Source organism: Triturus cristatus, chromosome 3_1 (genome assembly GCF_964204655.1).
Source record: "Triturus cristatus chromosome 3_1, aTriCri1.1, whole genome shotgun sequence".
Taxonomy (NCBI): domain Eukaryota; kingdom Metazoa; phylum Chordata; class Amphibia; order Caudata; family Salamandridae; genus Triturus; species Triturus cristatus.
Window position 1 is genome coordinate 914,323,997 of NC_140583.1, and position 22,267 is coordinate 914,346,263.

Genomic DNA, 22,267 nt, shown 5'->3' on the forward strand with positions numbered 1-22,267 from the left:
CTGCATCCATAGGAATTTGGAACAAAATGACAGCAGGATTCAGTACCACAGGACAACATGAAACTACAATCTTATCAGTTTGTGCAGGTCTTGTACTATGTAACATTTCCCATACGTTCATAATCGGTGAATTACTCAGACTTCCTAGCACATCTTTTAAAATTCTTTGCTCAATCATCTTTTGAATGACAGGTGCCATCCATTCCTCTGCTTCACTAGTAAGCTTTTATTGAGTGATACAAGGTTTGATTTAATTTGTTTTTAATGTAATCTACACTGGTTCACCATTTTTAATCAATTACATTTCTTTTCTTGTCAAATCCCAAACCTCCGCTTTCTCTGTGCACCTTAAATCAGAGGTAAATCTTCTTTTATAAGAACTGAGAAAAAAATTCACTCTCTGATGGTGTGAATTTCGTTTCAAACCAGAATCCTCATCATTTGTTTGAATTGCTACATCATCTAGTCTGCAATAAATTACACAGTTTACAAAGAAGATCAGGATCCAAAAAATTACCATGGCTCATTTCATATATTATGAATTGACAATCATTTTCAACTGAACCAATTTTTACAGGGACCTTTGTTGGCATATTTTAAGTTATATGTCTATTAGGAATACCTACAACTTGGACTTTTTTCCACAAGATGTGTAGGTTGGGAACTTCCAGTGGTATAACCATGGGGCGAGTAGCACCTGTATCAATTAGAAACGATCCTGGTTGGCTGTTCACCTCTAGTCTACCTCTAGGAGGGAACCAAGCATGCAATCCTCCTTACCCCTCAGACATTTTCATTGTACCTGGCTAGGTCCAGTAGGAACCCTGAGTGAAGCAGCAATTTGTGGATTTTTTGTTTTATTAATTACTAAAAAAATATTGTTGAAAACTAGGATTCCGTTCAAAATTCTGCATTTTATGCTGCAAATTTTCAATGCATCATTAGGGATAAAGGTATGTATCTATTGAACTGCCTTTGATTCTGCACATTTTTTTTTTTTTGTAAATCTTTTTTATTGGCATTTATATAACGCTCTTATCCTTCATATTCAACTTTGTTACATTTCTATAGTGAGCTCAACATAATATCAAGTGTGATTGTCCTTTAAATTACACCTAACAATATTCACGATCAGGATACAAGGTATCAACTCAGTAATGATAGCAAGGTGACCCATATCCAATTCAACAACCTCTCACGTTGTTAGTTGAGAAATAAATAAATCTCTCACCATGTGGAATAAACAAGTCACTGGGGGATGGTCGGGTCTTTGTCCACATTTTCCCATCCAGGCGTATGAAACATGAAGACAACCCGGAGCCTATAACATAGGCTAATCATTCAGCTATTATGCAACATAGCATAGTAATCACAGGAGTACATGAAAAGAACCAATAGAACAAATTCCTTCTCTTCATTCAATATAAAACAAAACAAATATTTACAACGAAAGAAAAACCCACCAGAGGTCTGCAACTAGTTCAAGAATCGGCTATCGCTTAAACCTAGACCTCAGTGAGACCGGTAGGCCTGTACAGCCAGTCGTTGCCGTAACCAGGGTTGCAACCGATCCGCTAGCTGGGTGGGTATAGATCTCTGCCTCAGCACTGCGCATGTAAGTCTAGCCCTTCTCATGCCTCTTGGGACCTGGCACCAATAAATATCCCCAAATCAACATCTAACACCGCCAATGTGCCCACCTATTCCCGCCCTTCAGAATCGGTGGAGCTGGAATGCGTGGTCAAGTCGGACAAATGCTGTGTACCCCACGCTTACACTATTTCCGCTCAGGGTTCAGTCAGTGGTTTACGCCGCTTCGTGACCCTAACCTCCCTAATTAGGGCTCTCTCCTCCGCTCTAGCCCAGCAAGTAACATCTTGTTCCCAATGTACCACTAGATGGGGTTGCTTTGCCTTCCATCGGAGCCCAAGTCTTCGTTTAGCTAGGAGAAAAGCCAGGTCTATAAATCTGTGACCAAGTCTTTTCGCTTTCGGTCTCGAAAAAAGGCCCAAAAGGCAGACCTACGGGCAACACGCCAAGTTCCAGGATAAAAGCCTGTTGAGCATGTCAACGATCTTAGACCAATAATTTATAAGTTCAGGGCGAGCCCAAATCATGCGATTAAAGTCGGCATCCCTCAGTGAACATCTGGAATAGGCCTGAGTATCACTCCCATACACTACATTCAACCGGTGTGGGGTAAGGTAAGCATGGAGCGTATTAAATTGAATACATTTATAGGCTGCATTCCTAGATACCTTTTTTGGGCTACCTAAAACTCGTTTCCATTCTTTCTCTATGAGCTTGTCTATTCAATGTGTTCTCCCACCGTTCCTGCAGGCGAGGTAGAGGCTGATAGGTGGTTTCCATTATGGCTTGCTAAAGCCACTTCGCCAGATAACCTGCCGATCCCAATGTCACCATGGTCTGAAGCGTTGTATGGGTGACCGGTTCTTTCATGTCCGGACCCCACAATTCTACCAGAGCTCCCCGTATCTTATGATTATTTAGGAATTGTCCCGGTGGCAACCCATAATACTCTAAACATTCCTCTAGTGGTAGTAGTTCTCCGTCATGGTAACAGTCACCTATAGTCTGAATTCCCGCTTCTTCCCAGCCCAGCAGCTGTCCTTGGGGAAGGAGGGATCCAAGTCCCACTTGAGGGATCCCAGCCAGGGGGATGCCAGGTGCATAGAGCGGCACATCTTTAGAGCACATCGTGCATCTGTCCCAGCACTTCAATGCCACTGAAAGTAACGTGCCCTTTGATTTGATTCTCTGGCGCCAATTAAGCATCCTAGGGAGCAAGACCTTTTGCGCTGAGCCCACTGGCAGTGGCAGAGTATCTAATCCTCTCCCATCCAGCCATCTTGCCAGCTACTGAATTTGCGCTGCCAGGTAATAGGCTTCAAAGTTGGGGGCCCCAATCCACCTCCCGCGAGCGGAAGTCTCAAGGTCTGCAGAGAAACCCTATTGCGTCCGCCGTCCCATACAAGGTCCCTCAGGATCCCATCTAACGTCCTGACCCAACTTTTTGGGATAACTACTGAACGAAGTAGTAAAGGAGCCGCAGTAGCATCACCATTTTTGACAGTGCCACCCTTGCCATAATTGGTAACTTCAAAGTGCGCCAGAAAGCAACGTTCGTCAGTAGAGCTCTCAAGGCAGTACCCAAATTACCTTCTAGGAGGTCAGGTTGAGTGTGGTAAATCCGAATCCCTAAATATTTCAAGGAGATAGATGTCCATTCCAAATCCGGCGGGAGGGCTAGTGATCTATTTGGGGCAGGGCGTAACGGGAAGACACGAGTCTTCTATTTATTAACACGAAAGTCGGACAGTTTAGCATATTTCTCCAGGATACTTAATACTAATGGGATTTCGCAGGTCCCATCTCTAAGTTAGATTAATACGTCGTCTGCATATAATGATGTTATGTGGTAGACACCGTCTATGGTCAATCCCAGCCCCTCCCCTTCCTGTCGAAGTCGTTCTGCTAATGGTTCCATTGCCAGTGCAAATTTGGTTCTGCATGGTTAACACAGAGGTGATCTGGGCTAGGGCTATTGATTGTGTTATCCCATTCTCTGCTATTTGATTCCTGTTCTGTCACATTTGAGGGATCATTTGTGACACTTTTTGCTCTCTGTCTGGTTGCATTTGCACTCTTGTTTCCAGTGCTCAAGCTTTGCACTGATGTGGCAAGGTGCAAGTATTTTTGCATGTTAATGTTATTATTGCCCAGGTTGGAATTATTAATAAATCCTCTACATTGTGGAACAACATTTTTAGTTTTTATAAACTGAAAATCAACCTTCCCTGCATACCAACTCATTGGATACCCAAATTTGTGAGAAATTTGTTACCACCTTTTGCAAAATAATTTATATGTGTCACCATCAACCTTTCCTTGATTATCTCTGTTTAGCATCAAAGCAATCACAACAATAGTTTGCATTCTTTAGAATCTCGTACAAAGTTTCCTTATCAATACATCACAATTTGCTCAATGTGGAAACTGATTTACGGATGCAAACAAAGCACAAATGCAGAGACAAATCCACTAACACTCTCCTTTTCAGGTTCTTGGACTCTGCTATATTGTCTGTAAATCTGCACCAGTCTCATAATATGAATTCACTATTTAGCTTCCTGTGCCGCCCTTATACTTTTTGGCCAACTTATTTTACTCTGTGGAATCTTAGTCTTCAGGTGATCAGTCTCTAATTTATATTCATCCATTTCAACAGGAGATGGTCCATATGGAGAGCCACCCTCAGAGGTTCTGCACCTGGCCAACCTACAGTTCCTTTGCACTCTATACATAAATGTTTAGGAATAATAATCTCAAACAATGTGTTCAAATCTATCCAAAGCACCTTCTTAATTGTCACAATCCTTTCCATTTCTGTATACTAATCATTTGGTTATTTTCTAAGGTTTGGAAAGTTTTTTGTAAATCAAGAAGTTCAGTTCTCATTCACAGCACATGTACATAAGCTCCTCCATGCCCTTCTCATAATGGATACTCCGCAACCATTCTACATTCAGAATCACTCACACTTGTTTCTTTCTCCTTTCTCAGTTTCTCTTGCTTCTGTAGCCTTACCCCTTTCGTCGACCAAATATCTTTAAACACATTCTAATCCTCCCTCTCATTTATACTTTTCATTAGATCTCAAATATAATGGATGACTGCTGCCGCTTTGTGGTACGGAGTTGCGCATGGTGCATCTGGTGACTTGAGAAGTTGGTGAGTTACATTCGCTAGGTCTGTCTGCTACTCTTGGGATGACCCCGCTCTCTGAGGGGTGGCCAGGCTGCTGCCACACGGTGTGAGGCAAATGGGGAGTGACTGATGCAGGTCTGGCCAGCTGCTCTTCATTTCTGCAGGAGTCGGTCTGCACGACTTCTACTCCAGCACTGGAGCTGTCTCTCTGGTGCTGCCTACCCCGGCTCCTTGATGGTATTGCTGATCTCTGCGTGGTACATACAGAGTTCATAATTGAGTTTTTGGTTCTCTGTTGAGGGAACCGGATGGTACCTGTGCTCCTCATGACCCGGTTGCTGATGCCTCCCCTGGATCTCTCGATGTTGCCCTGCTTTCCCAACTAGCACTGATGATGTTGATGCGTTTTTCCTTTGTACTGCATAATCTCTCTGAGGTCATTTGTTGCTCCTTGGTGGTTTGATACTCCTAATTCATGCTGATGCTTATCGATGAAGGCGATACATCCATTTTGCTTAACTATTCCATCCCCTAACACAAGGGCTTATGTACAAGATGGCACCCCTAGAAATTAAGGCAGGACTGGTATCACTGAAGCCTTAATGAAAGGAAAGGACTCAACACACTGTCTCATATAATGGAGTGGCCATCTTGCAATGGTTAGAGTAGAATACACACTATAAGTTATACATCTTACATGGCCCTTTTCCATCTTGGTCCTCCAGAACATATTAAGTATTGATGATAATTTACACTTTAGCCTCCACCTGCACACTTCCATGTCAGTTGCAAATGTATGTGCAACAATCCGCGTTACCCTTAGCGCTTATAGTAAATGGGACAGTTTTTCCCTTTAGGAATGTTATAAATCCCTTATGATGGACTTGATAAGCAGGATTCTTTCCCCCCCAGTATTACCTCAGTGAGGCATTTCCTCAATGAACCCCTTAATCAGTTAGTTTGTTCTCTGTCTTACTGAAATTTGAAGTGGCTTATAGGCTTTTACACTCAAATACAAGTCTGGCTTACATAACCCCTCCATTTAGTCAGTTTTAACTTGTTCATCCAAACATAGGGATCAAGCCATCCCCCGACAATATATGCAAGCGGGCAGGCTGCAATTCCTTTAGATTTATATATCCCCCTAATCTAACTAAAAATGCATCCAAGAAACTAACACATAGATTTCTCAAATCCCACCCAGAAACACTAATTTCAGACCCTTACTTCTTCTTAAAAAAAGGATCAATAATAAGTGATCTTATACTGTACATAAAAGAAGAGCACAATTGTTTCAGGATCACTACATCTAGGAAAATACTACATAGGCTTAGACTCTTGGTAGCCGCCCCTCTGTCATGCAAAGCTGAAACAAGCTGAAACAAGCATCAGCCTATATAGTAATGGGACATCAGGGCCCTGCTGGACAACGGCGAAACCGCGGCCCTCATCCTCCTGGACCTATCAGCCACCTTCGACACGGTCTGACACCGCACCCTACGCACACGCCTCCACAACGCAGGGATCCGAGACAAGGCTCTGGAATGGACCACCTCCTTCCTCTCCGGCAGAACCCAGAGCGTCCGCCTCCCCCTTTCCGTTCCGAAGTCACCCAAGATCCTCTGTGGCGTACCCCAAGGATCATCCTTCGGCCCGACATTGTTCAATATCTACATGGCCCCGCTCGCCCATGTCGCCAGACTGCATGACCTCAACATCATCTCCTACGCCGACGACACACAGCTAATCCTCTCCCTCACCAAGGATCCCCTCACCGCCAAAACCAACCTCCATGAAGGAATGAAAGCCGTTGCCGAATGGATGAAGAACAGCAGACTGAAGCTGAACTCGGACAAGACAGAGGTCCTCATCCTCGGCTCCACCACCTCAGCCCGGGACGACTCCTGGTGGCCAACCGCCCTGGAAGCAGCACCGACACCCACCGCCCATGCACACAACCTGGGGTTCATCCTCGACTCAATGCTCTCCATGACCAAGGAAGTCAACGCCGTCTCATCCTCTTGCTTCAACACCCTCCGCATGCTCCGCAAGATCTACAGGTGGATCCCCACCGACACAAGAAGAACGGTCACCCAGGTCCTCGTCAGCAGCAGGCTGGACTATGGAAATGCCCTCTACGTGGGAGCCCCAGCCAACCTGCTCAAACGACTGCAACGCATACAGAACGCCTCTGCCCGCATGATCCTCGACATTCCTCGACACAGCTACATCACACCCCCACCTGAGAGACCTGCACTGGCTGCCTGTCAACAAGAGGATCACCTTTAAACTCCTCACCCACGCACACAAGGCACTCCACGACACCGGACCAGCATACCTCAACAGACGACTCACCTTCTACACCCCGAACTGCCAGCTCCGCTCCACCGACCACGCCCTCACTACCGTCCCCCCGCATCCGAAGAGCGACTTACGGCGGCAGATCGTTCTCCTACCTCGCCGCCAAGACCTGGAACACCCTCCCCATCCTCCTACGGCAGACCCAAGACCTACTAACCTTCAGGAGGCTACTCAAGACCTGGCTATTCGAGCAGTAGCAGCACCCCCACACCCCTAGCGCCTTGAGACCCTCACGGGTGAGTAGTGCGCTCTACAAATTCCTGATTGATTGATTGATTGATCCTCATCCAATCGTCTGAATGCAACCTTATAATTTTGGACAAATCCTTCGCTACCTTCAAAAATTCTATAACTATTATTGAATATGCTCCCTCCCATAGTCATCTTGACACGTCGGGTGTCCCTCAGGAATCCCCAGTAATATCTTATTGCACCCGACCCACATCAAGAGCTCCATCCCTTCTCCCCTCACTCCCCATGGTTTATAACTCACACAACAACAAATTTCACCACCAAATGTGAAATCAGAGTCTCTATCCATTAACCTCCAAACTGATCAACATTCTTACTACATCTCTAAATCAGCGATCCCAGAGACACAGCCATTCAAATAACATTACCTCCCCTACTATCCAGACACTTACCTTGGGCCAAACGCTGTCTCCATCGATGCTCAATAACCCAAGCCTGCCCTGTATCATACACCATAATTCCCCAGCTTTACCCACTTTGAGAAGTTGGCCTGGAATATGCTGGTCACTAGTTATAGTGGCCACCTTGCACCAGTCCAATTCGACTCTTATGGTAGATAGGTTTAAGACAACCTTTTAAAGAAAGCTATCCTAGTGGTAGCTGTGGAGAGCAGCCTTCAGGCTAAGTCTCAGAGGAATGTAAAGCAGCTTGTTTTACCTTATAATCTCTTGAATTACCAAATGAAAGGACACCACACAGGTATATATATCAAATATATATGTATTTATTACTAGACACACTCTACTAATCTCTTTATGAGATTAGAAGTCAGGAACATATGCAAATATCAACTTCTCAATAAGTTAAGCACAAATATGGCTGGGGCCCAAGGGGCGTACCAGACCATATACTAAAAAGTGGTTTAGGAATGTCGACTTGCAAGGGGACAAGGCCTAGGGCCTGTAGAATCGCTGGGGCCTCACTAATCCACCCAAGGCAGGTAACTAAAGGACCCACGGGAGACGCGTGCACTGTGAGAACAGAGCCGCGGGTTCCCTATTGATTTCAATGGAGCAAGTCGCGGTTGGATTTTTAAAGTTTAAGGGTACTTCTAGAGAGTCTACAAGCAAGCCACTTACAAGGTAAGTAGTTCGAGGGCCAACACCCACAGGAGCACCAGAGTGCACGAGTTACCTCACCCAGGGAAGCCGGGTGCATAGGTGTCTTTTGGTGTCGGGTCGCGTCGTCGTTTTCAATGGAAGCCGAAGAAGTTTTGCTGCTTGTGAAGACTGGAGAAGTGTCCGGTGGAATCCAAGGCTGGATTCAAGATGAAGAAGACCTGAAAGCAGAAGGGACAGTGTTCACATTCGCTTGCCAGTGACCCGGGGCCAGGAAGAGGGATGGCCACGTATGTCGGGTGATTTCAGGTGATCAAGAGTGTTTTGACTCTTCAGCCACGAGGTCCAGGAGGCGTCGATGACAACGAGGAGCTGGATTCTGAGTGTGCCACAAAGTTTGCAGCTTACTGAGGTGTTGGCAACTGGATTAGAGCCAACAAGCCTTGGCAACAGCAAGTCTTGTGGAATGTGGAGAAAGTCAGCGGTGCAGACCAGCAAGGTCTGAGGGACTCACCCAGCAAGGGTAAGTCATGGCAGGCCTGGAGCAACCAGGAGAGCCCTTTGGTTTGATGAGAAAGTCTTCAGGGGACCCACAAGCCAGCCGGCAAGGGATCGCAAAGACACCTCATGAGGATTTGCTTCACAGGAGCCCACGGTCACTCGGGACAAGGTAGGCCTCTGATTTTCAAAGGAAATCCTGCTGGAGGCTTGGACCATAGCTGGTCCAAAGCACAAGTTCGTAGAACGTCGTGAAGGGGTTGCATTTGACAATAGTGCATGGTACCTGGGTATTGCTGTTCCTCGCCACTCGTGGGGTCCACTCACCTCAACTCTGCTGGGGACTCACAATGGCCATCGGGAAGTCAGAAAATCTACTTCTGGGGCTGCAGGGACTTCGTACTCCAGCGGGAGTGGGAAAGTTTGCGACCATTGATTTAAGTTATTGGTGCCTGCCAAGCAGGGGAGTCACTCCTTGACTCCAAGGGAGATTCTTCAGTCTTCCAAAGGTAGTGGAATGTTGAAGGGCCAGGATTCTTCTTGTAGAGCGTCATCCAGGGATATCTGATTTGCAATGGCAAGGTTTCCCTATCTTATACTAAAGGAAAGGGAGGGACTAGCTCTATGACCACTCCTATGGGAGGGTCAGGGGAGTGGGTGGTTACCACCCACTCCCCTTTGTCCAGTTTCACGCCAGAGCAGGGGCAGGTAGCCCCTGAACCGGTTTGAGCTGGCATATGCACAGAGGAGCCTACTGCTCACCCAGTGCAGGACTTCAAAGCACTCTTAGTGCACCCACCCAGCCCCAATACACTAAATCCTGCCTGGAAGGTGGTTACACCTCCCTGTGACAGGATGTCTAATGTTGGGCCTCCTCCACTGCGAGTTTCAGTCAGCAACAGGAGGGCAGCCCAGTGTCTGTGCTGGTGGCATCCATTTTGTGATGACAGGGCTCTTTCAGATTTCTACCGTGTTTCCACAGTAGGTACATGTCTTCCCCTCTAGAAGGGTGGGATCATACTCCCACACCAGTTACTGGTGTGGGGGTATGATTCCAAGTTGTTTGACATCAAACACAACATGTTTTGATGCAGTCATTCCAAAGTTAGCATTTACCGGTAGGTTATAATGCACTTAAGAGTATATGGTTTAACTGCATCCACAAACAGCCACAGAGAATAGACTCTGCCAGCTGCAGAGGGGCCCTGCTCATGCAGAGGCACACCCTCAAATTGTAAACCAAGCACCCTGCCCTCAGTATTCATAGGGCCTGCCTTAGGGGTGACTGATAGGTTTATATGTGTGTGTAAGGTGAGATATAGGGAACCTATACCTCAGTGAGGAGTGCTAACACTACCTCACCCAGGCTGCAGTAGCAGGCCTGTGGTGTCAGATTTAGTCTGCTTCCCGGGGTTGGCATAAAACATGCTTCAGCCCCTGGTAGGCCTGTGAAGTACCTATGCCCATTGGTACCATATACTAGGGGCTCATAAGGTACCATAGTATCCAATCACTAGTGCATCTAATATGCACTCCAAGTTGTTTAGAGAGAACAGAGAGACTGGGGCCCTGATTAGCAGGGACCCAGCCAGACTATAGCCAGAAACTAGTGTTAACATCAGAAAAAAGTGGGGGCAACATAAGTGCAGATCCTACTCTCCTACACCCACCCAGCTCACAAACTCCCCACCTTCCCTCCCTATGCCTTCTGCTATTGATGACCTAACCCCCATCCTGCTAATTCTACCAGTACAGCAACACTCTAACACCACTGGCTTAAACACCACCCATATCATGAACTTGTGACCCAATCCTTGACCATTTGCTCTCACACCTCTCTAGAATACAGACTTGTCGAGATTACACATGACTAACAAATTCTTAAGGCAGGTCTTCAAAAACGAATAAGCATCACCTCAGATTAGGTGCATAACAGACGGCTCAATAAAACTGCTGTGATGAATAGGCACAACCACGACCTAGATGTGAATTACCGCACTAGACCACCGACACACAACAGAGTTAACATGACCTCAACAAGCTTGGCATCTCCCCACCTTAGATGGAGAATGATTCCCTACTCTAACACCTACACCTGACCCATCAGAATGAATGATTATCTTTCTGATAGTAACATTCACTCCCTCCTCCTATCATATAATTCTACTTACTCCGTTAACAAAGTTGATTTGAACCAAATCCAAACAATTCTTACAAACCCACACCCAAGACCCAACCATAGAACCGTAAACAAGTCTAACCTTAAGCAAGTGCCCATCACTCAGTCTACGAATTCTGACATCAAACCACACTTGAAATGTATGTCACTAATCTGCAGATCAGCAGCGTAAATATGGTAGATATCAAGGACCTCATCCTTGTACGTGAGCTGGAACTACTAATCCTGACTAAAACCTGGCTAAATGATGCCTCCGCTACCCCCCTTGACTTACAAGTCCCACCTAACCACAACATTATAAGACTTGATAGACCCAACAGGCCTGGGGGAGGTATTGCTTACTTACACCATGACAATCTCTCAGTGAGACAATCACATTCCATTGACCTGGCCTCATGCGAATATTCATTCATTGATATTTTGAATAACAACAATCCACTGTGCAAATAACACATGATCTACCATCCTCCTGGAGATAACATCACATTTATAGAACAAATCATGGAAACCATTTCAACCAATGCAGAACAATACTACTCCCAGATCTTTCTCTGTGATTTCAACCTCCACTGGAACGACCTTAATGACCCAGCAATCAACACCTGAAAACCTTCCCAGCTGACCTCAACCTGACTCAATTCTGTGATAGTCCTACCCACAACATGGGTACGACCCGTGACCTTATTATCGCCAAGAGTAACACCACAAAATTAGAATCATCACTTGCGCCCATCAGATCATCACTGTATTACTTTTCTTATCACAGAATCTGTGAAGACCATTAAGGAGTAACTAAAGAAACCTAAACAATGGAAAAGAAACATGGGAAATATCAACCTGAATAATCTGTCATCCCTCAGCAATAACATCTTGCCACCACCCTTGGACATAAGCAAAAGGAACAAATGATGGACGGAATGCTGAACAATGCAAACATTCACCCCCAATCACACAGATCTGGGTTTCATCCATCGTTCTTTTGCTCAATGTGCCACCCCAGTTTGGACCTAGCCATATGCAAATCAGTCTTGACTCTGTTCCTCATGGAAACAGTCCAGTCCAAACTGCCAAGCCAGGTCCTCTCTGGACCAGAAACAGACATCCTGGGACCGGTTTTGGGGCACCACCCCATATCAGCCAGGCTAGCTTGTATCCAGTGGCCCAATGAGCACGGGACCCACGTCTGGGCATACCCTTCTCACTTAGGGCAACAAAAGCAAAAGGAACAAATGATGGACGGAATTCGGAACAATACAAACATTCACCCCCAGTCACAAAGATCTGGGTTTAATCCAACGTTCTTTTGCTCACCACACCACCCCAGTTTTGACCCACCAATATGAAAATCAGTCTTTTTTTTTTAAAACAAACTTTATTGAACCCTCAGTTTCAGTACAATACATCTTATCAATACTCATGGCATTTTTTTTTTGATCATTATCCAATCTTTACCTATAATAATCTTTACAAGCTTCAAATCGCTGTAACCAATGTTGCACGTTACAAGATATATAATGCAAATAGAAGGAAACATTTAAGTCATCCATAATATATACTATCGACTCAAAGGATAGTTGCCTCGTATCTAAGCCTAACAACCATAAACTGAGTTAACTCTCCCCTCACGCACCCTCCCCCCCTCTTCATGGTCTGTCCGTTTTCTGCCGTCCATCCCGTCTCATGTTCTTAATTTATTATTAATCTCCGACCGATATTACTGGTGTACAATGGGCTAATCTGTATAGTTTGCTTGGGCTGTCGTTACCTGTGTGCCGCGTATCTAATTTAGTCATGGGTCAGAGTTAGCAAACATGGGTGGGATATCCAATTGTTTGAGCTCTTCTAGCATAATGTCCCATTCCATGGAAATGGGGTGTTTTCGTAGTCCTCGTGCTTCCTCCCGTCTAAGTGTCGCGCTTTCGGCACTGCCACATCTAGTTACCTCGTTCCGCCATGCATGTATTGGGGGGCTCCTAGGGGACTTCCATCGCATAGTGATTGCTCTGATGGGCAATATAAACGCAAGGTCTAAGATGCGTAATTTGAATTTCTGGGTGCTGGTGCGTTTGTGCAGGCCTAACAGACATTCTAGGATGTTGTCTGTAATTGTGAGGTGTGTGATTTCTCCAATTATACTCCAGAGTTTTCCCCAATAATCCCGGAGATGCGGGCAGGCCCATAACATATGAACGAAGCCCGCCTCTTCCGCTTTGCATCTCGGGCAGCAGTTTTGAGCTTCTGGGAACACGCGCTGTATCCTCTACGGGGTTAAATAAGATCTATGAAGTACCATAGTTTGTATGCATTTAAGTTTGGCGTTACGAGTGTTCCAGGATGCTCTCCCAGGCTTTGTCTGTGAGTTCCGTGTCAGTGGTCTCTGCCCATGGTGCACGGAGGTCCGTGAGGGTAGTGGACACCTGTGCTCGAATGCCTGTATAGAGCCATTTAACTAGGTGGCCACCCCTCCCCATGTAATAAAGTAGGTGTACTAGGTCGTGTTGTGTGGGCTCGCTTCGTTGAAGCGCCCATGTCGTCCTAATTTAGTGCACAATCGTCACATGTAACAAGTAAAGGCGATCAGGTCCGCCGGTGTTCCTCATAAAAGTGGCATGGTCTGAGAGGATGCCATCTCCAAAGAAAGAACCAACCTCTGCTACTCCAGCAGCTAACCAGTCCTGTAGTCTAGTCATCGTGAGCTTACCTCCCGTGATTGGCAACCCCAGTAATGTGAAATTGTTCGCGTAGTGGATCGTGCCTGAGGTATACTGTGGGGCCTTTTTACAGCACCGTAGTGCCGTCGTTAACAACTGGGGTCCGTCTGTGGGCATTTTCATTTTTGGGAGTAACAGATTATGTAGGGTACCTCATTCTAAATCATGAGTGTCGTAACCTATTTCTTGCAGGTTCCTGCCAGCCGTCCAGTAAGATAGCCATTGTAGCTGGGATGCATAGTAATATGCCCGGAAATCAGGGACTCCCAGCCCACCCCTGTGTGACACCAACTGCAGCTTCTTGAGGCTAACTCTACGTCTACTACCCACCCCAGATAAACTCTAGTAGTAGCGTGTCTAGTGTACGAAAGGTGGATGGTGGCACCAGCAGGGGTAGATTAACAAAGAAATACAAGAGGCGAGGTAACATAACCATCTTGGAGATGGCTATCCTCCCCATCACTGACAATGGAAAGGATGTCCAGAAAGAGATGCTGGAGCGTAGTGTAGCAATAGCTTTCATTAGGTTACCCTCCAGTTGGTCTGCCTGTGCCCTGTATACGTGAATACCCAAATATTTAAATGTACTCTGCACTACAGGTAGCTGGTAGGTGCCAAATTGAATCATATCTGGGCGCCGTCCATCCTGGAAATAGAAAGCATTGGATTCGCCTGCATTGATAGCTAATCCCGTTATAGCCTCAAAGGCGGAGAAAACACCGGGGAGGGGTCCCGCCTCAGCCTCTAAGTCTCGCAGATATATGAGGATGTCATCCGCGTATATTGAGATCGGATGTGTGGTGCCCTGAAGTGGTATCCCCAGAACTTCAGATGACTGTCTCAAGGCTATGGCCAGCGGCTCCAGCGCAAGAACAAACTGTAGGGGGAGAATGGACACCCCTGTCTAGTAACTCTGTGTATTGCGTATTCTCGGGAGATGTGGCCTCCAGTACGTGCCCTGGCAGTGGGGTTAACATAGAGTAGGCGTACCCATTGAAGAAAATCCGGAGGGAGGCCAAAACGCTGCAGAGCCGCAAACATGTATCCCCATGTTATAGAGTCAAAGGCCTGACGTAAATCCAACGCTAAACATCCCGCCCTACTGTACTCCATGGGGGTGGTCATCATGACATGATGAAGTCTCCTAGTGTTTAGAGAGGTGCTTCGCGCAGGAAGGAACCCGCATTGATCACGATGTATAAGGATGGGGAGGGCAGGTACTAAACGATTAGCAAGGGCCTTACTGAGGATTTTGTATTCGGTAGCCAGTAAAGACAGTGGTCTATAGTTGGGTAGTTCAGTGCCATCCCGTCCTGGCTTGGGGAGTGACACCACCAGGGCTTGCATAGTGGATTGTGGCAGTGTACCGGTTTCCCAGGCCGTCTTATAAAGTTCCTCTAGCTTAGGGACTAAGATATCCGAGTATGTGTCATAGAATTCAATAGGCAGGCCATCTAGGCCAGGGGCCTTATTACGATTAAGGCCTTTGATTACAACTCTTATTTTGTGTTGGGTGATGGGACCCGAGAGATCTTTACGTGTAGCCTCCGTGGTTGTAGGGAACAGTAGGTCGTTTAAAAAGTCATCGATTAGGTTATCGTCAGTATGTGCTGGTGCCGCATATAGATTACTAAGGTACATACAGAATGCTTCATTAATCTCTATTTGAGAATGAACTAAACCCTTCAGTGGTGAGCGTATACAGGTGATAAGTGGCATTTCTGGGCTGTCCCTCAATAGTCGGGCTAATAATGTACCTGATTTGTCAGTGTCAATATGTTTCCGTTGTGTGAACGCTCGATAGTCTATAAGTCGAAGAGTTTCCAGAGTCTCCGCATGTTTAATGCGAGCCTCCTGTAGGGATTCCCATTTGGCCATGTCAGTCACCGCAGCTTGTTCCAACTCCGTCATTAGAACTTCTGTATCAATAGGGCTTTTATGTGCTTCTTGTCTTGCCCCTACTATGGCACTAAGTGCAGAGCCCCGTACCACCACTTTGAGTGCGTCCCAGTCTATGAGATTGGAGGAATCTGTATTCCAGTTGTCCGTAAAATAGTTACTAATGGTGGCAGAGATTGTGGTCCGAAAAGGGGCATCTTCTAGAAGTTGGGGCCATAATTTCCAGGTCGGGACCGGGGTTGGAACTCTGCCCCACGTAAGTGTGAGTTCCAGTGGGTTATGATCAGAGAAAGTTTTGGCTAAATATGTGGATTGATGTGTGTGTGTGGCAATGATGTGGGAGCATAGGAACCTATCGAGCCTGGTATGGAGCTGATGAACTGGGGAGTAAAAGGAGTATTCCCTATGCGTGGGATGTAACATGCATCATGCATCATTGAGCCTCCAACCCCGCAACCATGTGCTTAGAATTTCAGCCTGTTTGTGGGATTCGGCCCCATGGAAAGGAGGATGGGATCTATCCAAATCTACATCCAGAATAGCATTGCAGTCACCTCCCAGAATCCAGGGGATGGTATCCCACCCCGCCAGTGCCCTGCCCAGGTAATGAAAAAATGTGTCCTGATCGAAATTCGGCGTGTATATACTTCCCAGGACTACGGGTAGACCATCTAGGTTACCCCTTACTAGTATATATCGACCCTGATCATCCGTACGCCCATCTAACTCTGTAAATGGGACCCCATGGCGAATCCAGATTGTCGCCCCTCTAGCAAAGGCCGAGTAGTTGGTAATAAATATACGGACTTTTTGCGAGTTTTCAATGCCTCCACCTCCATCAGGTGTGACTCCTGAAGGAAAACTATATGTGCCCTCCGCCTAAGGAGGTAGGCATGAACTCTGTGGCGTTTATGCACAGCCCCCAGCCCACGTACATTCCAGGTCAGCAGGCTGTAAGATCCTAATGCGGTGTGATTGCGAGACATAAGTATACAATGTGTGCTACGCTACGTGCAGTTCGGAGCCGAGGATTGGACACAGACCAGGAATACTCCATCCCTTGTGAACTAAACATATACGGCGCAGCCAATAAACAGTGCTGAGCCAAACAAATAACTTGAACATACAAAGTCCATAGAATGGTGCATGCGGTTTGTGGGGGGTGAGCGCCGCCAGCCATACTATAGCTTGCTTGGGTGCAGAGCTCCGGTGGCTCTACGGGGCCCCGGGGGGTTCTTCTCATGAGATATCTATCTGTGCAAGTTATAAGGAGGATCCCCGTATGTATTGTTGGAGGTCCCCAATACTAAGATAAACATAAGTGCCTTACACTACTGGAAAGTCTTTGTCGAGTCATATAAGCTGTGTTTACTGCCATAGGTACAGTTAGAAGAAAAATATAACATTTCGGATCACAATATATTAATTATATACACATTATGGGTATAGGCGAGCCATCTCAGGAAAAAGGATACTGCTCAGCGTCTTATATCATTTGTGTGGCTCAAGCGGCCCATCCGATGTATGCGCCCAGTGGTGAGAGTCAAACCCTTGCCATTCAGTTGTCAAGTAGGCCATCCCCTGTCTGGGGCGTCGCCGAGGGAAAAAGAGTAATGCTGTGGTCAGAGTCGGATTGCATGTGCTGTCCTCTGAGTCCAACGTGATCTTTGTGTTATCCTTGCGAAAGGATCCAGCAGTAGCTAACGCCTCCGCCCTGTCCGCCATCTTCTGAGCCGGAGTCGGACCAAGTCTCACAGAGTTTTTCGGACCTCTACCATGACCACTGGGTTGGTGTTGTTGTGACGTTACGGGGTTACGCCTCACCGAGCCTGTCAATTTCTCTTGACTTTGTTCAAGATCCATCACCTCCAGCCATTCTTCACATCATTGGGGCTGTCGAAAAAATAAGTCTTCCTGTTGTGCATAACTTTGAGTCGGGCCGGGAACAGTAGGGCGTATTTAAGCTGAGCCACCCAGAGTTTTTTCTTCACTGCTTGGAAGGAGGTTCGCTGACATTGTACCATTATAGTATAGTCCGGGTACAGAGAGATCCGCTGATTCTCAAATTGAATGGTCGTTTTTTCCCTCGCCATTTTGTAAAAGTACGTCTCAGTCTCTATAATTCAAGATTTTGACTATCAGAGGGCGTGGGGGTGCCCCAACCTTTGGCACTCTGGTGTTCCAGTGGTGGAAGTGCCTGGCGAAGGGCCTCTAGCACTGGAGTCGGGGGCCACCCGCTGCTAGGCCAGTGTCCAGCATCTTGCCCTTGAGCCTACCCATCCCGGAGACCAGTCAGCCGTGAGTGCAGGTCAGGCTGTTAAGGTGGCTACCGATGTACCGTGCCTCCGCCCTTTGAAAGTCAAGTTTGGGAGCTGCACCTTACAATGCAGGGATAGTCGCAGTGTCGCAGGGCCTCCTGACGCTGCCGCCCACCACCGCTATCTCGCCTCACTCATACTGTGCCCCAGCCTTTGTTGTTTTTAGGAGGGGCCAATCCCAAGGGAGACCGCTGCTCCTGCTGTTGTGCAAAGGGTTGGAGCCCCAGATGCCGTTCCCGCGGCCACCAACAATGCCACACTCGGTGCTCCCACAGCCCAGCAGGGGGCAGGGGTAATCTGCTGTGAGCCCCTCGGATAGGGGGCCCGCCGCCCAACTAGAAAACACGTCAACAAAGTCACATTTGAGCTTCTTGTCCAGCCCAGTCAGGTCACTGCTCCCACGTATCATATAGAGGAGCCCCGGAAAAGAAAGAAAGTGGGGGGGGGGGACAAGGGGGCCCGCATCCAGCCTGACCGTCCAAGGCATCTGCCCTCACTGTTCTCCGGTGTCGCGTCGCTCTGTGGGCCGAGCTGTCCCACCAATGGCGTCCGGATCTCACCCCAGCAGTCTTCCGCTGTCAACGCGGCCCCGCGGACGAACAGGGACAGCCGTTATCCTCAGCAGGGGTCTCGGAAGCCCAAGCGGCCGGAGGCAGCGAGGGCCGCAGCACACCAGTCAGCTCTCGTAGGGCTCCGCAGATAGGCCGCACTCTCCGCTCCTGTAGCTTGGCGCCAGCAGCCTGCACCCCGCTGTCGCTCTGCTAGATCCAGACCGAGACTCTCTTCCCGGACTGCACTTGACAATCGTTGGGACCCTCCAGGCAACAAGGATGCCCCTCAACTCGATAAGTTTCAGGATAAGCCCCCCCAGGGTCCGGAGCCTCACCAGTTCGCGTCTGCCATCTTAGGCAGTTGGCCACGCCCCCCATGCAAATCAGTCTTGACTCTGTTCCTCATGGGAACAGTCCAGTCCAAACTGCCAAGCCAGGTCCTCCCTGAACTGGAAACAAGCGTCCGGGACTGGTTTCAGGGCATCAGCCCTCATCAGCCAGCCTAGCTTGAATCCAGTGGCGCAGTAAGCATGGAACCCACGTCTGAGCATACCCTTCTCACTTAGGGCGACAAAATCAAAAGGAACAAATGATGAACTGCATGCTGAACAATGCAAACATTAACCCCCAATCGCAAAGATCTGGGTTTAGTCCATCGTTCTTTTGCTCACCACTCAACCCCAGTTTGGACCCAGCCATATGCAAATCAGCTTTGACCCTGTTCCTCATGGTAACCGTCCAGTCCAAACTGCTAAGCCAGGTCCTCCCTGGACCAGAAACAAGCATCCGGGGACTGATTTTGGGGTATCGCCCCTCATCAGCCAGGCTAGCTTGAATCCAGTGGCGTACTGAGCACGGGACCCACTTGTGGACGTACCCTTCCTATTTAGGGTGACAGAAGCAAAAGGAACAAATGATGGACGGAATGCTGAACAATGCAAGCATTCACCCCCAGTCACAAAGATCTGGGTTTAAGAATAGTACTTCTTGGAGCATATTCAAAACCTTTCATCAAAATGCCATTCTCAAAACCTTATCAGCACTGAAACCCTTAGACAATTTTAGTGACCCTTTTCCAGCAAATCTCTTCAGTGAGATCAAAATATCTTTACTCCCACTTTGGACCAAAATAGTCTATGCCTCACTGCTTCAAGTATCGGTCCCAGAATGCCTTAAAGCTGGGCAGCTTACACCTATTTGGAAAAAACCCATGGCTGATCACGGAGACCTAATTAACTTCCGCCCAATCTCTAATATTCCAATCCTAGTGAAGCTATTCGAGAAATCTGTCGATGTACAACTATGCACCCACATAGAACAATTCAGTCTCATAGACCAGTTCTAATCTGGTTTCCATCATAGTCACAGCACTGAATCTGCGCTCACACACATAGTTAAAAATGCGCTAAGAATGTTGGATGAGAATGACTCATGCCTTCTTATCCTCGATCTCTCATCAGCATTTGACACGGTCAAGCCTGACAGCCTTCTAGACCTACTTGAACGTTGAATCGAGATCTCAGGATCCGTTCTTAATTGGTTTCCTTCTTTTCTCCACGATAGATATCAAAGAATCAAGGTCAAGAGGTCCCTATCCAACCCAACACAGGTTACACTAGGGGCCCCTTAGAGATCCTTGCTCTCACCCACTCTCTTTAACTTGTTAATGGAACCTCTAACGAAAGTGCTGAATCTATCCAACATCCACTATCACATGTATGTCGACGACACCCAACTGCATTTGAATATCTCTTCCCCTGGAGATATTAGGTCGCTCAACACAACCTTACAAGAAACACACTACTGACTGATCTGGAACAACTTTAAACTAATCACTCTCAATATGGAATTCCTCTTAATTGCCAATCCAAAAGAACTCTCAGGACACCTCAGAATGGTTAAAACAACTAACAGCCCTTAACTGCTTACCACACATTACAGATTCAACAATGTGTTTAGGAATAATGCTTGACAAGAACTTGAACATGCAGGAGTACATCAGCTCTGCTACCAAAGAAGCGAACTTCCACATGAACATTCTAAGAAAAATAAGACCTTTCCTACCTCCTGATGACTTCAGATCAGCTCTTCTTGTAGTTCCCAGGTTGGACTAGGGAAGTGCAATCCTCTGTGGTCTACCCAGATCTAAGCTAGTGCCACTAAGAGCTTATATTTACTCTGCTTCTAGGCTCATTGCAGGATCTAAACGATACAGTCACAGCACTCCGGGTCAGAAATCTCTTAACTGGCTCACATTTGAGGCAAGGATTCACTTAAAAATTGCCTTCATGATACATAAAGCCCTACACTTCAACACACTGAGATACGTTGCACAAAAACTGGAGCTATCTGGTGGTTGTAGAGCATCTAGAGGCTCTAGCACCTTACTGCTGAAACCTCGGAAATTCTATAAGATGAAACCATATAACCGAGCCTTCACAGGTATTGCCCATGAGAATCTGGAATGCCCTGAACCCTGAAGTCAGACTGAATCACTCAACTGCTTCATTCAAGGAAGAAGTTAAATTGAATTGATGAACACATTTCTGCATTAGATCTCACGAACCCCACTCTTCGATGAACTCTATTCCCAGAGTTGATATATCCCATATTATTTACTCATGTTTATGTCTTGCATATAAAGTTTGTAACTGTGGTTTTTATAATGTTGTTCCCGAGGAGATTTCTTTGAGGATTTTGTTACATTTGTGCTGTCATGTATGATGCAGCTGTCTATGCTACCCATACCCATAATACCTGTAAAGCGCTCTGATACCTATAAGGGTCAAGTTTGCGGTATATAGAACTTTATAAATAAATAAATAATATGTGTTCTAAAGCTCACAAGTCCTATTCTTTGTATTTTGTCTTCACCCATTTCTATTGTATAATTTTTGTGCAATTAAAAAAAGTATAAATCCACATTAAATTCTTCTGCCAATTCCTCAAGCTTGTAATATGCATTACACACATGCATCGCTGCTTCCTTACTCCAGTATCTCAATTGTTCCTCGTTAAATTATGTTTTTGTATGTATACCAATGGTGCCATTAACAGGTTCCCCAAATTCAACTTGGAGTTTACAAATGCCTATTTCTTTTGTTTTTGGCTCTCTTTGTGCGGATGCACTAGCAAGCATACTAGGTCTTGTTTCACTTTCAGATGAACTTGGCTCTCCAGCTCCTCTCTCCTGCTTTTGCAGTCTTAGTTCATCATTAGTATAAGGATGTGGCTTTGAATTTAACAAATCATCTAAAAATCCATCTTCCTCTTCAGAATCTTTTCCTATCTCTTACTTTTCTTTCTCTTTATCACTTTTGGTTTCATCTGTGTTATAATTATTTTTTTTGTCTAATTTCTTTAACAATTGCAGGGAATGCACTCACACCCTGTATCATGCCTATCACAACGGATGTATGTCGTTACAACGCACACTTTTACAACGCATGCACTTACAACGCATTTTTTACAACGCAAAATCCATTACAACGCACTACACTTACAACGCATGACACTACAACGCATTTTTAAAAACTACCTTTACAACGCATACCATTACAACGCATAATAGTAAATTGCATTTAAGGTAAGTATTAGATAGTATAGGGGTAAAAATTACTTTTCAAACTCCAGGGGGTGCAACAGTAGGGTAAGTGTTGGATAGTATAGGGGTAAAAATTACTATTCTAACTCCAGGGGGTGCAACAGTAGG